At 39.5% G+C, this 8827-nt stretch overlaps 1 pseudogene; it reads left to right on the top strand.

The window, feature by feature from the left end:
- Positions 6195 to 8446, top strand: LOC18773665 (annotated as a pseudogene).

Here is an 8827-nt window from a genome sequence, read left to right as displayed (position 1 = left end):
CCCCCTTAAACCCTCAATTGCAAGCTTCAGTTGGTAATATTTGATCTTCAAAGGGTCAACTTTATCTACCGAAATCCCAGCACTGAGATGCTCGATGAATTTTACGGTCAAGATTCCGCAAGACGTACTGTGAGGCCAATAAGTTGGGAAATTAGAACTGCAGTTATGTAAAATTTTGATAAACTGCACTAAATTCACAAAGCTTACCCATCTCGTTGTTGTGGCACATCTGCAATGTTGCACACTGAGAATGGCGTAAACATCGACATCTTCAGCCCTTTTTGCTTAACCTCTTCAACCTCAGAATCTTCATAAAAGTGCATATCGTACAGCACTCGTGCCAGCGGATCGCTAATAGGGTGCAGAAGTGTAACCAGCTTTGAACATTTGGTAAAAGCAACATAGGAGTCATACACAGTTGCAGTATGTCTGACGAAATCAATTTCGATTGCAACCCAGTGAGACCCTTTCAGATTATATGGAAAATAGACCTTCCGAACTTTTGTCCAAGCTTGGGCATACCTGTGTTGCCACGTACCACGCACAAAGTGATGTATATTCTTCAGCTTGCTGGGTGGAAGGTCAACGGTGTTTGAAGCAGCTGCCTTCTTTGATCCATGTTTCTTGGCAGTCGGTTTGAATGGCTCTAGAAATTGCTGCAGAAATTTAAAAGAAGGCATATTAGAAAATCATAACCGACAACAAATGAAGCAGTGAATGTAACATGGTAACATGTTTACCTACAAGCAACAATCTGCCGTTGTCCAGTCAGTTCCAAATACCAACGGATGAGAGAGTTGCCTTTTTCGGATAAGAAAGGTTGCCATGTCCAGGTGCTGAAAGTTGAGACATATAATATCAGCACAATTTCATACAACTGTACACTTCAAAAAGGTGAGAAAACAATTGAATTATCGTAATAAAGTAGAACTTTGTGTATCCTTACCCTTGAGCTAATCTATTCCGTTTCATCGACAAGTCTGTAGAAAAAATCAGCGCCCACTGAAAATGATTCCAGCTGCACCTCCGCACTACAAAAGGCAAACTTGCAATGGTTACTTTTGTAGTCATCTCATAATTCTGACTTTGTTGATGAAAAAAATACACATGTATATTAAAGCAAACTCTACATTCTCTCATTAGTCTATGACTACATAGTAGAATAGGATAAAGATTGGATTTCAAAGGCAAAGAATCGTAACCTGATATCGCTTTTCCAGGCAGTGCAAAACTCTATTGCTGCCTTCACATCTTCAATGGGCAAGGATTTTGATGGATCAAAACATGGCGGGGTTGCAGTCGCAGCCGACACACTCATCGTCCTCTTCTTCCTCAAAGGATCAGTAAATGGGCTCAACAATGTCTGCGCCGGGCGCTTCTGTCTGCACCATTTACCTTCCACTTCTTTTTTTTCAACAGTTGAACTACCTTCTTCATCACCAACCATAGTAACTGTGGGTAGACTTGGAGGATTCATCGAACCTCCCAATGGCATACTCTTAGTGATTTTCCAATCTTCTAACAAAGATAAGACTCTTTGGCAGATTTCGTCACACCCGGCCACATCTTCCGGGGTAAGCAACTTCTCGGATTGTGCCTGCTCAGCTGCTTCATGCACTTCTAAGTGAGGAACTGAAGCGGCCATTTCTGCCTCTTCGACTACCATGGCTGCGGAAGGTTCGGCTCCATCACCGGGGACTTGTGTTTCCATTACTGCCGGTTCTGTAGGCGGACTAACATAGGCATGTAATGGCGACAAGTCATTGTTGCCTCCTTCATTCATATGAGGACTACCGAGGACCTCATGTCCTTCCCCAGCTTCATTCACCCCACCATTTTGTTTTTTCAGCTGCTCTATCTCCAACTTAAAATAATGCTTCATTGAAGCCAGGGTGTTGCAGAAATCCTCCACACACTTTTTATTTTTTTCGAACTCTTTTTCACCTTTCATTGACTCCTTCCGTACCTTGTCTTCCAACTGATGCACTCTGTCGCGAAGCGCTCGATTTGATAGGGCAACTTTGGCCAATTCATCCTTTGTCCTTTCAAAGTCACGCTTCAAAGTGCGTAACTCTCTGGACGCGACTGTACCCTGCATTAAGTTATAATGCATGTGTTACTATGCAGGCCAAAAAATATTGCAACAATACAGCAGTTATTTTCCTATTGTATTATGACGTATAGATTCGAAAAAATGTAATGCTTGCCTTAGAAGACGACGGAAGGCTTGCAGTTTCGTCAATGTCCTTATCTTTTTCTTCTACAGAGGCAGAAGTGCTGGTTTTCAAATCAGCGTCATCGCCAAACAACTCAACAAATTCTTCAGTGTCGTTAACACTGTCACCCCAAGTCCAATAAGGCTGCTGCTTATTGATTACAGATGGCCGGAGAAGTTGCACATCAACCTGCAATTTACACATACAATATACATATAAGTAAACTTATTATATTATATTTTCATATGCCTAACATTATCATTACAAACTTAACTAACCTCACGGTTCTCGAATACTTGGCTCATTAGCTCATAAAAACGCGGCGAACTATTGCTCCTCCAATGTAGTAAACGAGGGATGTAGGCATTATCTTCATGCACCACCAAATGTAGTGCAGCCAACGCTGGAAATACCTCATAAGCCCAAATCTGGTTTGAGGAATAAAATGTGAGTCACTGTAAACAAATGAAATTTAACTTCCACATGAATGGAAATTTGCTCACCTGAAGTGCATAGGCAAAACCTTTGAGGTGGTACTCTCTTGGTCTACCAGTTGCCGTTGTTTTTGCTTTCTTTTCAGATTTTTTTGTTTTTCCAGCTTTCTTGGGCACTTTCACTCGCTGGTAATCTGCACAAAGTGCCCTCAGAAGTGACGCATTTGTCTTGGCATAACACACAGCACCCCATAGATACTTCCCAAACTCTTCAAGGTCTTCCGCCAACTTCAAATATCGCATGTCAATGTGGACATGTTTTTCACTGCCCAACAGCACAAAGACAGCAAAGTATACAAATCCGAGCTTCAATACATTGTCCGCATCAGCGCATTCGAGGAAGGCCTTTTCTAATTCCAAAAGGTTGACAGTTTTATCATTGCCAAAGTACTTCCTTTTCAATGAGCAGTTCTCATTAGTGGGAATCGGAATAAAGGGAAGGTTTCCAAACCTTAGCCCTGTCACGATGCAAAATTGATGCGCCGTGAATTGGATCACCTTATTGCCAACGATGAATTTGATCCCGTTCAGTTGGAAAACTGTCTTTGGATCAGCTTTCCTCAGTAGCAAGCCGTGGACAATTGACGAAGTCCACTTGAGGTCCTCAATCAGTAGGAGATGCCCAAAACAACTCTCTTCAAACCTTTGTAGCTGTTGTTCACTGAATTTCTCCTTTATCGTACTGATTGCAGTCTTCGTATGGGATAGGGACAATGCTTTTCCTGGGAACTTTTCTTCCTCTGCAATCATCAACTTCATTTGAGCAACCATCTTTCCCTGCATGCCAATATTATAAATAAAAAAAATTCAGTCCGTTGCAATCTAGACAATAACAAGCAATAAACAATCAGCACTTATCAACAGCCTATTATAGGATATTAAGTGAAAAAAATACAAAAAATACATAGCATAAACAAAACCCCAGCTATTTACAACTGACCTACTAATTCAATAGCTCAAAGCCACGTCTCAAGACACCCAGTACTCTACCACTCTTGCATAATGTAATATCTAAACACACATCTCAACACACCAGATAATCATGACATAGCTTGAGCTAGAATGGGAATGTGCGGTAGCACAAGCCTAATTGAGAACAATTCAAGACTAACGATAGAAATCTATCTGACTAGAAAGAGTTTTAAAAAACAAGAAGACATCGGGAAAGAATTGATTGACTTCAAGGTATAATGTAATGGAACATCCTATGAATTAGTGGCAACCACAATAATGACTCCACTATGGCCCTCCTTTCAAATGTAAGAAAATGAATGAAATTGGCACCATCCCTTCAGTTTTTTCTTAACAAAATAAGAGGTCTGTATGTATTCTCTGTTTTATCGATATCAAAGATAAATTAATAAATAAACCATCAAAACTGTGTAAAATGTTTGTTAGACATGTACAATTACAAAATTATAAGTTCTCCTCAGAAACAAAGTTCTCTAAGTATCCATACACAAACAAGAAAAGCAAAAGCTTAAAGAGTTAGCTTATAGCAAAATCAATGTCCCCATTTCTCTAAACCATACCTGCTGGTGGTAGGTTCCCATCTTCACTCATTTCCCACTTTCTTTTAAGCAGACAATGATCAAGCACAAAAGAGCAAACTTTTAAAGAACTCATATTACACCACACATAGTTCTAAAGAAAACTTATCCATATCCAATATGCAAGCCCTAAAGTTAGTAAACAGAGTTATAAAAAAAATATGTCAAATTAACAAGCATTATTCTCAAACAAAAAGTATGACATGGTTGGGAGTTTACAAGTTCAAAATGATATAACACAAGTTAATTGTCTTAGACTTTAGCTATCATCTTCAACAAAGAAAATAGATACCAATTAGACTTGTAAGAAGGTTAAATGCAATGGTCATAAAGACCCATAGTAAGCCACCAAATACCAATCAATAACTGCTACAAAAACCATAATAAAACCATAATAAACTAAAAATACAACAGCACTAAAATGCCAAAACAACATCACTACATTAGCAATACACTAGCAACAAAACCACAATACGACAGCAATAGCAACAGCAACACAACAGCAGTGCAAGCATCGGTCCACAAAGAACAAACCCATTCACTGTTTCAAACAAGGAATCATCATACTAAGATCATTTCAGAGAAACCCCAAAACCAATTTCAGTGAAACCCCTAAACCAATTTCAGAGAAACCCCTAAACCTTCAACAAATTTCGAACAAATCCCTGAACCAATTTCATAGAAATGCATAAACCCTAAACCAACTTCAGAAAAACCCTTAAACTGTAAGAAAATGACGATGAACAGTACCTGTTCACGGTGAACGATGGAGTTGAGCTTCGATGAACAGATTTCGCTGGGAGAGGAAGAGAGAAGACAGAGTCAGAGCTGAGCGACTTGAGATTGAGAGCTGATCGACAAGAGATGAGAGAGTGAGAGCAAAGCGACGAGAGAGTGAAGAGAAATTGAGAGACGGAGGCAAGAGAGAGAGCTGAGAGAGAACTTCAGCAAAACTAATAAAGAATTTCAGCAAAAGTGATATGTGTACAATAAGGGGACAATAAATATATATTTATAGGTTATAGTTCCAATTTTTTTTTTAAAAGGTGGTATTTTCAGTTACAATTATAAAAATGGTGGCATTTAGAGCTATTTCCTTTTATTATTTAATTTTTAATTTTTATTATTAATAATAATTATGTTTCAATTGCATATTGGCATATGTTATTCTATTCCACCACGCACACTAGGGTAGTAGATTTCAACACCCCTTAAAACCCTAACCCTTTTACGTCGAAGCCAACATTTGATTATCTATCTTTTTTCGTCCTCTGCCAGCTATTTTACTTAGCGGCGCCGCTGCTCCTCTGAAACTCTCAACTCTACGTTCCGTCACTCTGTTGTAAGGTAAGTCCTCTTCGAACTCTCTTTCTCTCTATCATATCTCTGTCAACGTATTGTTGGTATTTTTCTGAGTGTCACCACCCAACTCTTCGTCCTCTTTGGGTATGGTTCCAGCAAGTGAAGACTTATTAGGGTTTTGTGTTTTGCCTTCAGTTTTCAGTTTGTTTGCAGCTTGTCTTTGGTGGGTTTGTTAACGGGTCAAGTTAAACACACATTAGTTCAGATTTCTTTTTGTTTTAGTCAATATGCATTTTTCCCTCTGTTTCATTAGTATAATTAATCCAGTTTGCATCTTATGTACGCCTGTATCGCAAATTATGATATTTTGTGTTGGGGACCATATTGTCTTTTGTTTTCATATTTGTCAGAGTAAAAAGAAAGTAAAATGTGATAAGGCGGGGTGGGTTGAAAGGCCAATTACAAGGACGGCTTGGTTTTTTCCTGTCATTGCCAAAGTTATGATTTTGGTGATGAAATTAGTGATTCATTATTTTCAGTAGAATAGATTCACTACATGTATTTGGTTATCTCTGCTTATGTTAATGGTGATTTTCTATGCCACCTGCTGGTAGGTATTGATACATGTTATATGCATTTTTCTGGTGGCTGATGTTGTGTTGGTGTGGTTATTATCGTTTTTATTTATTTATTTATTTATTTATAAACATCTTGAATATAAATTAGATGTTTTAAATCAAATGATTTTATGTGAAGATCAGTTTTTGAATTATGATATGGTTTATACTTTCATTGTATGGTAATCAACCTTGGTGTTAACTTGATTTTATTTTTTTGTAAACAGACCAATAAGTAAACATGGTGCAATATAACTTCAAGAAGATGACTGTTGTACCAAATGGGAAGGACTTCATTGACATTATCCTATCTCGCACCCAGAGGCAGACCCCAACTGTAGTCCACAAGGGTTATGCCATTTCCTCCCTCCGTGAGTTCTATATGCGCAAAGTGAAATGTACCCAACAAAATTTTCATGAGAAGCTCTCCACAATTATTGATGAGTTTCCTAGGCTGGATGACGTCCACCCTTTCTATGGCGACCTTCTTCATGTTCTCTACAACAAAGACCATTACAAGCTTGCACTTGGCCAGATCAATACTTCAAGGAACCTTATTGGAAAGATTTGTAAAGATTATGTGAAATTGTTAAAGTATGGTGATTCACTTTACCGATGCAAATGTCTCAAAGTCGCTGCACTTGGCCGCATGTGCACTATTATAAAGAGGATTGGTCCTAGTTTAGCTTACCTTGAACAAATTAGGCAACACATGGCAAGGCTACCTTCAATTGACCCTAATACCAGGACAATATTGATTTGTGGCTATCCGAATGTTGGAAAGAGCTCATTCATTAACAAGATCACCAGGGCTGATGTGGATGTCCAGCCATATGCTTTTACCACTAAGTCACTCTTTGTGGGACATACAGATTATAAATACTTGAGGTACCAGGTAATTGATACACCAGGGATTTTGGACCGCCCATTTGAAGACCGTAACATTATTGAGATGTGCAGCATTACAGCTTTGGCCCACTTGAGAGCTGCGGTGCTGTTTTTCTTAGACATCTCGGGGTCTTGTGGGTACAGCATTGCCCAACAGGCAGCTCTTTTTCACAGTATTAAGTCTCTGTTTATGAACAAACCGTTGATCATAGTCTGCAACAAGACCGATTTGCAGCCATTGGAGGGTATATCCGAAGAAGACAAGAAGTTGGTCACGGAGATGAAAGCTGATGCTATGAAGACAGTGATTGGTCTAGGTGAGGCTACGAATGATGAGGGGGTACGTACTCTTGACCATGAGCACTCTGACCGAGGAGGGGGTGATTGTTGTAAAGAATGCAGCTTGTGAGAGGTTGTTGAATCAGAGAGTGGAATTGAAGATGAAATCCAAAAAGATAAATGACTGTTTAAATCGTTTTCATGTTGCAATGCCAAAGCCACGTGACAATAAGGAAAGGTCCCCATGTATACCTCGGGCAGATTTAGAAGCCAAGGCTAAGCAAGCGGCGGAGAAGGAAAAGAGAAATACAGAAAAGGATTTGGAGAATGAGAATGGCGGTGCAGGTGTATACTCTGCCAGTTTGAAGAAGAATTATATCTTAGCTAATGATGAATGGAAAGAGGATGCCATGCCAGAAATTCTTGATGGGCACAATGTATACGACTTTGTTGATCCTGATATTTTGCTTAGGCTTGAGGAATTGGAGCGAGAAGAAGGACGCCGGCAGGCAGAGGGTGATGATGATTTTGAGATGGATGGATTGGAATTGACTACAGAAGAGCAAAAGACACTGGATGAGATAAGGAAAAAGAAGAGCTTGCTCATTCAACAACATAGAATGAAGAAAAGTACAGCAGAGAGTCGACCAACTGTACCAAGGAAATTTGACAAGGACGGGGAGTTCACATCAAAGAGAATGGGGAGGCAGCTATCAAAGTTGGGTCTTAATCCTACTATGGCTATTAACCGAGCTCGAAGCAGATCTGTCTCTACTAGGGGCCGGAGGAGGGAGAGATCACTTGACAAGGATGATATTGATGGTGGTGATGCTGTGGATGTGTATACACCCAACAAGAAGCAATGCATGTTATCTAGATCCCGTTCGAGGTCAAGATCTTGCCCTCAAACTGAAGTTGTCCCTGGAGAGGGCTTCAAGGACTCTGCTCAAAAGGATAGGGCATTACAAAAGGCCAATAAATCTAATAAGATGAGAAACAAGAATGCTCGTCGTGGAGAGGCAGATAGGGTCATTCCCACTTTAAAACCAAAGCACTTGTTCTCTGGAAAACGCTCAATTGGAAAAACCCAAAGGCGTTAAATCATTTGAGGTACTCGGAGACATTGCATCACTTTCAATTCAGCTTGTCTTTGTTTTGAGCACCTAGTGGTAAAAGTTATATGTTGGTTTTCCTTGTTCTCAGACCAGCTTTTGGCTCGCGTATGTTTTATTCATATTACATGTTTCTTTGGGACCAAGTGCATTCCATTTTTTGTGTCTAAGTACATGCATACTTCATCAACTTACGTATCCAACCATGTATTGGATGCAGATGTATGAGAATAACATTCTCTTGGCTACCAGATGGAAGTTTTTGGTCCATTAGGAAATGCTAGTCATTAATCAGTAAAATTAATCTTCTGTTCTGGGGTGTTGATTTTCACTTGATAACGATTGAGGTATTAAGACTGAAGAAGTAGA

This window comes from Prunus persica, chromosome G6 (genome assembly GCF_000346465.2).
Source record: "Prunus persica cultivar Lovell chromosome G6, Prunus_persica_NCBIv2, whole genome shotgun sequence".
Classification (NCBI taxonomy): Eukaryota; Viridiplantae; Streptophyta; class Magnoliopsida; order Rosales; family Rosaceae; genus Prunus; species Prunus persica.
This window is presented reverse-complemented; position numbering and strand designations above follow the sequence as displayed.